Source organism: Hordeum vulgare, chromosome 5H (genome assembly GCF_904849725.1).
Source record: "Hordeum vulgare subsp. vulgare chromosome 5H, MorexV3_pseudomolecules_assembly, whole genome shotgun sequence".
NCBI classification, from domain to species: Eukaryota; Viridiplantae; Streptophyta; class Magnoliopsida; order Poales; family Poaceae; genus Hordeum; species Hordeum vulgare.
Window position 1 is genome coordinate 317,991,451 of NC_058522.1, and position 12,023 is coordinate 318,003,473.

At 44.5% G+C, this 12,023-nt stretch overlaps 1 long non-coding RNA gene across 1 annotated transcript; it reads right to left on the minus strand.

The window, feature by feature from the left end:
• Nucleotides 1–18: 18 nt before the first annotated feature.
• Nucleotides 19–859, minus strand: LOC123398218. Its single transcript, XR_006610111.1, has 3 exons — nt 678–859; nt 206–509; nt 19–102 (listed from the first exon to the last, which is right to left on the minus strand). It is a non-coding gene; the product is annotated as an uncharacterized LOC123398218 (long non-coding RNA).
• Nucleotides 860–12,023: the final 11,164 nt, after the last annotated feature.

The following is a 12,023-nucleotide window of genomic DNA, read 5'->3' on the forward strand; positions in this document are numbered from 1 at the left end:
TTTAGGAATGAAGCAAACCTGCAGGACAAAACGCAGTGGGTCACTACAGAAGTCACAGCAACTGGATTTTCCAGATGGCAAATTGACAGGATCAAGCCAGGCCTGAAACATGCAATACGTTTCCTAGAATTAAATAACAGTTCAAATGGCAACACGACGTAAGGCAGATATGGCACATATGAAGCAAAAGTGTAGTCGTATGCACCGGGGCACCGCCAGCTTTACTGGGAAAGTGTTGGGGGAGAAGAGAATGCAAGTGTCCGGGTTCCTTTGGTTTCCGCAAGACACCTAAGGTCACTTCAGGCTCCAATTCCTCATAATCATCTTCTAGGTAGTCCCTTTCAAATATGGCGTCGGGGTCTGTTTCCTCCTTGGTGTCATCGTGCATCTTTCGGGGCACATCTGAGGTTATGTCAAGATTTTGAAGCTTGCTGCTGCAAACTTCCATGTTTCCTGGCACTTGGCAGCAGGGCAATTGACACTGGAGAGGGTGAACGTCGGCAACCTAGCTGATAAAAGAAGAAGAAAAATAAGAATGAGAAAAATTATCACACGGCAAATCTCATGAGATTTCTGCAAGGACCTTTGAGCTGCAAAAGACAACAGCAAGTAAATCGAGAGATTGACACTAACATTATGTAAACAAACTCCAACCCCACCCTGGGCTGTTCTCTAACCTATGCATATGAGGCCGAGTCACGGGAAAAGAACGGACGATTTTGGGTTATTACTCGGAGCCAACTGAAAAGAATTCACTATTTTAACAATCGCAGCAGGCTAATATCTTAACAATCAGAACGAGGTGGCTCCATTCTTGCTGGCATTGCTCAGTGGCGAGCGGCCGCGCTGGTCGGGTGAAGAGAGAAGCCTAGGGTTCCAGAGAGAGGCAGTTAATAAGGTTATAAATTGGGCCGAGACATAACGCCCGTTCGAAAATGTATTTATGGACGGCCCAACTTACATGTAACGACCGACCTGCACCGCAACGCGTACACGGGAAACCCTATTTAGCGCCACAGGCGTCGGTTAAAGGAACATTTTGCTAACCGGAGCCTGCCGCGCTCCACCATGGGCCGGCCCATTTAGAGAACCGATCTGTGTTTTAGTCCGTGAACTTTTTTCTAAATCAATGAATTTGTTTCAAAATCGGTGAATTTTTTGAAAATCAATAAACTTTTTTTCGAAATTAATGTACTTTTTTGAAAATCGTTGAATATAATTTAAATATGTGAACTTTTTCCAAAATTAATGATTTTCTTAAAAATATTGATGACTTTTTTTCAAAATCAATGAAATTTTTTGAAAATCAAAGATTTGTTTTCGAATTATGTGAACTTATTGAAACACATAAACATATTTAAAAAATTGGTGAACTTTTTTATATTCATTGAACTATTTCGCAAATCTAAATTTTTATGAAATTCTATGAACTTTTTTTCTATTTTTAAGGACCAACACATTTTACATGAGCCGACCCACAAGAAGGAGCGCTACAGGCGTCGGTTTGCCTAACCGGCTATGAAGGCACCGGCGTTTCCTATTTCGAGCTACAGGCGCCCTTTAACATGCATTTTTTTCAAATGGGCGCCTCTGGTGCGCACCACATGCACAAACTCGCCAACCATCATGCCACGTTAACCGATACACTGACGGTCATATTTTTCACCTTTTCTAATACTCCCTCCGTTCCTAAATATAAGTCTTTTGAGAGATTTGACTAGGAGTCTACATACGAAATAAAATGAGTGAATCTACATTATAAAATATGTCTATATACATCCGTATGTAGTATACTAGTTAAATGTCTAAAAAGACTTATATTTAGGAACAGAGGGAATAGCTTCCTTCTGTTGTCTTTTTTTCCTTTCTTCCTTTTTTTATTTTTTCGTTTCTGTTTTTATCTTTCCTTTTTTTCCCTCTTCTTTCTCGTTCAACGATTTTGTTTAGAATTCATGAATTATTTTTTCAAAATTGATGGTTTTAAAAAAAAATCAATGATTTGTTTTCTTCAAATGTTATGAAATTGTATAAAACTTGATGAACTATTTTAAATTGCATGAAATTTTCGAAAACCAGTTTTTCAATTTTTTTGAACATTTTTCCAATTCGATGAACTTTTTTCAAATTTGGTGAACTATTTTCAATTGCATGAAATTTTCGAAAATCATTTTTTCCAATTTCTTTGAACATTTTTCAAGTTCGATGAACTTTTTCAAATTTGGTGAACTTTTTTTGAATTTGACAAACTTTTTTTAAAACCTACTATTTTTTTGCAATTTCGATGAACTTTTGCAAAAGCATCAAACTTTTTTCAAATTTGATGAGTTTTTATTCAAATTTTGTGAACATTTTCTCAAATCCGATGAACTTTTTTCAAATTCATTAATTTTTCTTTCCAAAATATAAGAACATTTTTCAAATTCAATGAACTATTTTTTAAATTTGGTGATGTTTTTTCAAACTTGATGAACTATTTTCAAATTGGATAATGTTTTTTCAAAAATCAGTTTTCTATTACATTGCACATTTTTCAGGTTTGATGATCTTTTTTCAAATTTAATGAACTTTTTTCATATTCGATGACTTTTTTAAAATTTGATGAACTATTTTTAGATCTGATGAAGATTTTTTTTAAATCCATTAACTTTTGAACTTTTTCAAAATCGTTGACTTTTTGTCAAATATGTTGAGTTTGTTCTTTCAAATTTGATGAACTTTTTACAAATCCAATGAACTTTTTCCAAACTCATTGGTTGTTCTTTTTAAAATACACAAACATTTTTCCAGTTCAATGAACTTTTACCAAATAATTCAAAACAATTTTAGCAATACAATAAATGGTTTGGTCATATAAAATAGCGGGGCGACAATGTTTATTACTCTTTTGCACATGCTAATAATCACAAACTGCTGGTTGTTCTAGTGGCTACTGGGACACCTACCTGAACCTCAGGTCGCGAGTTTGAGTCCTCCCAAGATCTATGTTACTGCTGTTTTTTACGTTCGCTGCTCTGCTGCTTAATGGGCCGGCCCAACTATCGTCATAGCGAGCGCCACTGAGGAGTTCGGACGCCTGTAGCGCCGAATAGGAGGTCCCCCGGCTCCCTTGCGTGCCCTTCTCGTCCGGCTCATGCGCGGGGCGGATGCCCCTGTTTTTTGCCTTTTCTTCTTTTGTGTTTTCCCTGATTTTTGTATAATTCGGGATATTGAGATGTTCTAAATTTAAAAAACGTTATAAATCTTGAATACAAAATGTTCATGAAATCAAAAACTGTTCACGGGTTCCAAAATTGTTCGAGAATTCAAAAAAGTTTGGGGTTTAAGAGAGAATTTTCATGAATCCGAAAAAATGTTCACGACTTTGAAAATTGTTCTTGAATATATAAAAATGTTAATAGTTTCAAAAATTTACGAAAACTCCGAAAAATATTGTGGATTTAAGAGAACGTTCACGATTTTGTAACAAAAAGTTTGCAAATTTGTAAAAATAAGGTGCACAAGTATAGAATATGTTAACAATTTCAAATATGTTGTGAATTTAAAAATTGTTCATGATTCAAAAATTGTTCATGGTTTCAAAATAAATTCGTGAATTCATAAATTGTTCACTCCTTCAAAGAATGTTCACATTTTTTAGAACATGTTCCTGGATTTACAAAATGTCCATTATTTTGGACAATATGTTCACTAATTTAAAAATGTTGATGATTTAAGAAAAATATATTTAGAAAATGTTCAAGATTAAATAAAATATTAATGATTTAGATAAAATGTCTTAAAATGTTTGGAAAAATAAAATGTACATAATTTTATGAAAAATGTTCGTATATTTAGAAGATTTTCATAAAATGAAAAAAACAAAGTAACAAAATAAATTAAAAAATAACAAAAATTTAAAAATAGAAAAAGAAACATATAAAAATAAAATAAATGGAAAGAAGAAATAAAGAAAAACAAAAATAAGGTTCAGGGTAGATCCTAGAACCTTCCCAAACTCGGTTGGGATGACACCAGAAAATGGGTCGACCGATACAAAAACAAGCGTGGGAGCAGGGTGCGCGCGCGGTCGCTAACCATCGACCCACGCGTCAAATTGGATTCCTCCTTTTAAAGAAGAGCTCATATCCGGCGCGTTAACCACCAGGTAAGCTACCAACCCATGTACATGGCAAGCGCTCGATCGCATTTACCAATCATTGACTTTTGAAAAAAATCATAAAAAAGAAACAGATCGTGCATACAAAACATGTTCATGGATTTTGAAGAAAAGTTCATAATTTTTAAAAAAAAAATCATAAATTTTAAAAAAGTTCATCTACTTTGAAAAAATCCATTGATATTAAAAGGAAATTTCAACGTATTTGAAAAAATACTTAAAATTTAAAAATATCATCAAATTTTAAAAAGAGGTCTTCAAATTTTGAGAAAAAAATCATCAATTTGAAGAAAAAGTTTACAAATTTGAAAAAAGTTCACTAAACCCAGAAGAAGAAGAAGAAGAAGAAAAGGAAAAAGGAAAAAGGAAAAAAGAAAAGACAAAAATAAGGAAAATGATGCAAGTAATCAGTTTGGGCTAGGTGTGGTATGGTTAGGGTGGCCTACATTCATGTAGGAGGTCGCAGCGCCGCATTCACTACATGAGCATTATTTGGATATTAAAAAATTAAAGAAGAAAAAGCTAGATGGGTCGGCGCAACGCGACGTGGAGTGTGCACCCATGTGCAAAATGCACATACGAATGCTAGAAGCGTCAAATAGGAAATGCCCTTTTCGAGCGCTACTTGCATAACTGCCCCGGTCCAAATAGGAATCGACCACTCGAATGAACTTTTGGCCGGTCATGTCGCTCTTTTCGTGCACATGCACAACAACCATACACACACCACGCATCCCTAATCACACGTGCACCACACCACATTCTTATCCCTAGCATTGCCCATCCACAGAGATCTCGTCATCTCACTCGTGCCTCACCTACTCCCCTCTCACATGCGCCACCGTATACTAGCTCCGACGAGCCCCACTACCCAATGGACTCCCCCTTGCTACTCTTTCTCCCTCTTCGATGAGCCTATTCCCTTTTTTTCTTTGCAGCTCCATGAGTTGGTTTCCACTTCCTCCTCCCCATGAACTCTCTCTCCCAGGGATCGACCACGGACGACACACAGTGGAGCAGCTCCATCGGCCACGTGGGGGGCTACAGCTGGAGGACGGAGGAGTTGCTCCACCGGCGGTCGAAGCAGCTACATGTGGTCGACTAAGGAGCTACAACACGCAGACGACGGGTGACTACGGAACGATGAGTGCTACAATCGTGGTTTGCGAGATGTTCGAACCAACACTCAATTGTGCTACTATCGATGCTTCAGTTTGCTAAAACCATTAGCATTATTTTCTACCACCGGTATTTTTGGGTTTGCTGGAACCATGCATAATTGTCACATCCCAGATTTTCCCAATTCTGGGATCTTGAAAATTTCAGTGGGAATTAAAATTTTCTATGAAAAGCCTATGATTACTCTCTAGTTAACTAACATTGCTTGGTTCTACAAAGCGGATCTTTTGGGTGGGTTCTCGGCGATGTGTTGGATGTTGTGGACTACTAGAAACAAGTTTACCATAGAGCATGTTTTTCCTTCCAAACCCGTTGACCTTGTCTTTAAACTTGTTTCCCTGTTGTAATTGTGGAGGTCATTGACTAAGGAGCGCGACCTGGAGGCCATGGACCGGATGATCGGTTGAGTGAGGGCCCTCGCGATTTCTATCTGCCGAAGAGATCATGGCGATGCATCCTAGGGAGGTATTGGTGCCCTCCCAATCGTCTGCCCTTCCTTCTTCAATTGTAGTTTTGCTTGTAGGTTGGGCATGTGTGCCCTTTATCGTTATTGTTGTTGCGTCAGCCTTGGATTGTTTGTAAAGTTGGTGTTGTTTTATGGATTATCTTTTGTTTGTCTTGTTGGATGCTGAACTCGAGTTGGTGCCGTTGGGCTTCATTAATTTAAAGTCGGGTTGAGGCCTTTTTTCTATAAAAAATGCCAACATTGAAACCATCGTTTGACATTGGGAAAAAACTGAATGATCCCTACAAATTCTAGGGAATAATTTTGAATCGTGAAATAGGATGGCAAAGTGAATTATTATTTGGGCATAAAAGTGTTCTTAATAAGTCCTAGGTACTATTTAGGCCTAATAAAATTTCCCTAAACAATTGAGTTGGTTCTGTTTGGGAACCAACTCAAGATGAAAAGCGAAAACATTTGAAAGGGTTTGGCATTTAGTTTGGGAGGGAAATAGTTACCATAATCCCAAAAGAAGTTGACCTTCTGTTCAAATCTCTACTCCTAAAGGAGCAGTTGGTACTGGAATCCTCACCGTGTGAGTTTCCTGTTAACACTTTGGTGCAGTGGAAAAGCTAAAGATTGTTGGAAATAAGCCACGGCGAGCCCAGGACGCGGCGTGCGCGTGTGTGCGCGCGGTGGTCGCCATTGTCTGCCCATAGTCTGGGCAATGTCCGACTAGTGTATGGGCAATGTTCGACTAGTGTATGGGCACAGTCTGACTAGTGTCCAAGTAGCGTGTGTGTGTTTGCGTTCTGTTAGCATGTGCAAAAGCGAGTTAGGAAGAAAACCATTTCGAGGCATGGCGAGCTGCCCGCGTGGATAGCGTTGGAGCGTGTCCTGGATACGAGGCATGGCGTGCGGATCGTGGGCGAGGTGGGCGCGTGGACTGCGTCTGTGCGCGTCCTGGGCGCGGCCGTGGCAACGTGTGTGCGTGTTAGAGCGGCTATAAAAGCCCACCCTTTGTACTCCTGTGTAGTTCTTGTTGTGGGTGTGTGAGCTCGAGTTCGTGCTTGAGTAAAACCAGCCGTTCGGGCGGCGGGCGTACGTGCACCGGAAACCACTGTGTCCTCTGTGTGTTGTGTCTTTCTTCTTCCCGAGTTTGTTTGAGTGATCAGTGAGAGAGAGAGAGCTCCGGCGAGAGGCAAGGCGAGGCTTCGGCCCCAACAATTGGTATCAGAGCCTTCGGTTCGGGAGCTCGCCGGCGGCGATGGCAATGGTGCCACACGGTGGAGGCGCGGGCGGTTCGGTGTCATTGCCGATGCCGATGCTCACGTCGGACAACTACACGGTGTGGGCCATCAGGGCGCAGGCAATCCTCGACGTCCACACCGTGTGGGAGGCGGTGGCGCCGGGAGATGCGGTGGTGAACGCGAGGAAGGACAAGGCGGCGCTCGCGATGCTCCTGGGAGCGTTGCCGGAGGACGTCCTGCTACAGGTGGCGACGAAGCTCACCGCCAAGGAGGTATGGGACTCCTTGAAGGTGAGGTTCGTCGGCGCCGATCGTGTCCGCGCGGCGAGGCTGGCAACGCTGCGCGGAGAGTTTGATCGCCTGAAGATGGCGGACGGCGAGGCGCTGGATGTGTACGCCGGGAGGCTGGCGGGGATGACGGCGCGGTACGCGAACCTCGGGGAGACACTGGACGACGAGGCGCTCGTGAAGAAGCTTCTGGACACCGTCCCGGATCGCCTGTTCCCCGTCGTCGCCGGCACCGAGCAGTTCTGCGACACGGCGACCATGGCGTTCGACGAGGCGCTCGGGCGGCTGCGTGCGTTCGAGGAGCGAGTCCAGCGTCGTGGACAGGACGGCGGCGAGCGTGGCGGAGAGCAGCTGATGCTCACCATGGAGCAGTGGCGTGCGCGGGAGCGCCGGCGAGGCGGTGCTCGGGATGACGACGACGACCAGAGGAGCGAGGCGTCGGGCAGCGGGAGAGGACGGCGAGGTCGCTGCTACAACTGCGGACAGAGGGGGCATTTCAAGCGCGACTGCAACCGGCCGAAGAAGGAGGCAGCGGCGGCGGAGCAGGCACTGCTGGCGAACGCCGGTGATGACCTTGACGGTCCTGCACTCTCTGAGCCGTGGCTTAGGGTGTGTGTCTTGGAAATAAGCCACGACGAGCCCAGGACGCGGTGTGCGCGTGTGTGCGCGCGGTGGTCGCCATTGTGTGGCCATAGTCTGGGCAATGTCCGACTAGTGTATGGGCAATGTCCGACTAGTGTATGGGCACAGTATAACTAGTGTCCAAGTAGCGTGTGTGTGTTTGCGTTCTGTTAGCATGTGCAAAAGCGAGTCAGGAGGAAGACCAGGTAGAGGCACGGCGAGCTGCCCGCATGGATAGCGTTGGAGCGCGTCCTGGGTGTGAGGCATGGCGTGCGGATCGTTGGCAAGGTGGGCGCATGGACTGCGTCTGTGCGCGTCCTGGGCGCGGCCGTGGCAACGTGTGTGCGTGTTAGAGCGGCTATAAAAGCCCACCCTTTGTACTCTCGTGTAGTTCTTGTTGTGGGTGTGTGAGCTCGAGTTCGTGCTTGAGTAAAACCAGCCGTTTAGGCGGCGGACGTACGTGCGCCGAAAACCACTGTGTCCTCCGTGTGTTGTGTCTTTCTTATTCCCGAGTTCGTTTGAGCGATCAGTGAGAGAGAGAGCTCCGGCGAGAGGCAAGGCGAGGCTTCGGCCCCAACAAAGATCTCCTTTTCATAAGAAAGAAAATATTAAAATTAAAAGGCGATTAGTTGGTTATTATTACTTGCTTCCAGTACACATACAAAAAACATTGCTATGTTCCTAAATGAAGGATAAATGCCCCAGGACGATCGAGAAGAAGAGGAGAGAAAAGGAGGCAACGCAGCATACTATTTGAGAATGCAGCTGGTCCAAACTGCCCCCACCCCCACATGCTCTGGGGCAGCTTTAATTTTGTGCGATCTCTTTTGGTTTTCGAAGGAATATTTTCGTGCTCTGCGACCTTAGGGTGGCTAACATTCCCAGGTTAGATTCTGCAAATTAGGATCGCATGCACAGTGATCGGTACTACACACATATACTAATTCCTTTGTATCTAAATACTTATAGTTAAAAAAACTAGCATAGTTTTTTTCTCGACTACAAGTATTTAGGCACACAAAAAGTACAAATTAAGATGTCCAATTATAGCCGCTACAAATTAGGACTGTACTGGCAGCTAACAGTTGAAATAGATAGAAGATTTATAGTAGAAGCCATCGTGCGTCGTCTGCACGTGCTTGGAGTGTAAATTTTGGCAGGTTGTTGGGTTTGGCAGGTTATAATATAACAGAGACTAGCAGTGTAGTAGTACTAGTATATATATAGCGAGCCATTGTCGAATGTCGACTGGCAGCAATCAGCAATTCATTTAATAAAATAATACTCCACTGAGGAAGAGAAGAGAAGAGAAGAGAAGATCTGCGTGGTTGCAGCTTTGCTTTTATATTTAGCAGTATTGCATTGTGATCTGATCTGAGTGTGTGACCCAATCCTGTGTGGAGCTCCGGTTTCAAAAGAAAAGAAAAACTTGTGTGGAGCTCGTGGTTGTGGATCACCTGACAGGCAGTAGCAGAGTTGTATAAATTCAGACATGCGTGCGTGCAGGTGGCAGGTGCAGTGGCATTTCAGGCGGAGTCAAGGTTTGGTTGCTGTCGCCATTGCTTGCCCAGAGGAGGAAGACATTGGAGAGACGATCAGGCAGCTGTGACCGTCCGTCAAAATGGAAAGAAAAAGAGTGGGAAACTGAAAGAAAAAAAAGCAGCTGTACTTAGTTAGTGAAGAGATCCGTGGCAGATGGGAGGAGGAACGCAGTGATGGAGGGAGGAAAGAAAAGCAGATGGAGAAAAGTGACGGACGGCGAGGACAGGCCGATGCGGACACGGTGATAAACTCGAGCCGACGCATCGGCCGTAGTAGCAACGTAGAGGAGTAAACTGAACCCGGACGGTGCATTTGCATAGCAACGTAGAGACTATATATATGGTATAAATATATTTTTCTTTCTCTAATCTTCCTAATAATAAAGCAAATAGGATTTCTGGTTGTCCGTCATGGCATTTTTGCGAAAAAGTTCCTCCGTTTTCAGTTAATCAACCCACATTCCTTTCTTAAGTGGAAAAAAACGTTTCGTCCGTCGTGCATCTTTACGAAAACACCCTTTCAAATCCGTAGTCCTTTGCAGCCCTCCCTCCCCTCCCCCTCCTCCTCCTCCCGGCCGCCCCTCCTCCTCCTCCTCCCCTCGCAGATGCGGTGGTGGGTGTGGTGGTGGATGGAGGAGCAGAGGGTCTGAAATCGGTCCCGGAGCAGTTCAACTCGACGCGAGACGAACATTCCATATCGTCTGATCCAAGCAGCACGTGCACGACCTCTTCCTCTCCTTCTACGTCGCCACGGCTCACCGCCGACGTCGTCAACTTCTTGGCACGCCGTGCCATGACCACGCACCACCGACCAGCAGCAGCACCACCATTTCCCCTCCACTCGCCGGGCTCCTCCACCGGCTCCGCCGACTCCGTGTCGTGGAGCAGCTGCTGCCACCACCGCCACGCCCCGGCCACGCCGCCCCCGTTGCCGTCCGACACCAGCGACGCCGACGAGAAGCTCCTGCTCAACGTGCTCTCCCGGCACCAGGGCGCCTCCACGCACGAGGCAGCGGCGGTGGCGCTGCCGCTGAAGCAGGGGGCGCCGACCCGCTGTGAACTTTCTGGCCCGTCACACTTGCGCAGTTGCGCTAGAGGAGAGGGTCCTTTTTACAGTCAAAATAATCCCACCTTGCTCCTTTACATGTAATCTCACCGGTTTATATACGTATGGACAGAGAATCAACAAGCGGCTCTGGAATTAGGAAGGGAAAGAAGGAAGGGAAAAACGAATCGGCAAACGATCCATGAAGAAATTATATCAGCAAGAGCGCGGGAGACTGAGGGCGCGCGGGGGAGGGGGCGAGGAGGAGATGGGCTCACCGAAGGATGCGAGCACCAACAACCAGAAGCACAACCAGTAGGAGGCGCCGGACGTCCACGGCGCTTCGGCAGGGCGGGGCGCGGACCAGAGCAAGGGGCATCCATCGCGCTCCAACGGGACGCGGACCAGAGCAAGCGGAGGCGCGGGAGACTGAGGGCGCGGGGTGGGGGTGAGGAGGAGATGGGCTCACCGGTCGTAGGCGCTAGAAGGACAAGAGGCCGAGCAATGGCGAGCTTGTGGATAAAGATAGGCTGCTCGCTCGGCTAGATGGTGGACGATGCAACTAACTTTTCTTAGATTTGTTTTGAGGGGTTCTTTTGTGACGAAGGGCTTTAATAAAAAAACGCGAACTTCTTAAGTTTTTTGGTCCATCCACATTGATTTATATAATGATTGAAATTTTCACGCACCCGCTTCTATCTTTATGCATCGGCTCGTTGTCACATCACGTATTTTATTGAGACTGAGAGAAAAGATTAATTAGTCTTACTAAATAGCCTCACTTTGCTCCCTTATATTCCTTTGTACCAGTTTATAAACATATTTATGTTTTTAGGTAATAATGAGTTGTCTACCTCCCGATTATATGTGAAGCGCAATGTGATGGAAAAATAAGGAAGGAAAGAGAATCAAGATTCTTGATATGTATGCACGATTAAAGGAGGAACATTTCATTGGGACCATAAATTAAAACCGTATTATGAGCATGATGTATTGAATGTATACATCAATAAAAATCATTGATCCATTTTGTTCGCCGATCTATTTCTTTTTACTTGGGGGTCAAAATTGGATCTCTATTGTTCTTGGCTTTCTTGCATGATTTTTCTTAATTAATTATTGATTTGTAAAATTAATGACAGATTGGTGTAATTTTACTAAATTCGAATTGTTTTATTTTGGGTTGTAAATTTTGAACTTTTGTAAATTAAGAGCGTGGGAAATTTATTTTTCCCATTGCAATGCACGGGCCCTTTTGCTATAATACTAAAGCACGGAGTGCTTGTGTCGTTCGTTGTCATGGCGCTTTTACAAATAAACCCTTGTGCTTTATAAAAATAAACCCACAGTATAAAAATAAGTGAAAAAAAAATTCAACAAGCTTCGTTCATAGGCGCTACGTGCTCCTGAGGCGAGGCGAGGTCAACGGCAGCTGTCGCGGGAAACGGGCGGAGCGGAGCAGGGAGCTCGCCCTCCTTCGATCCACATCGAGGCGACGG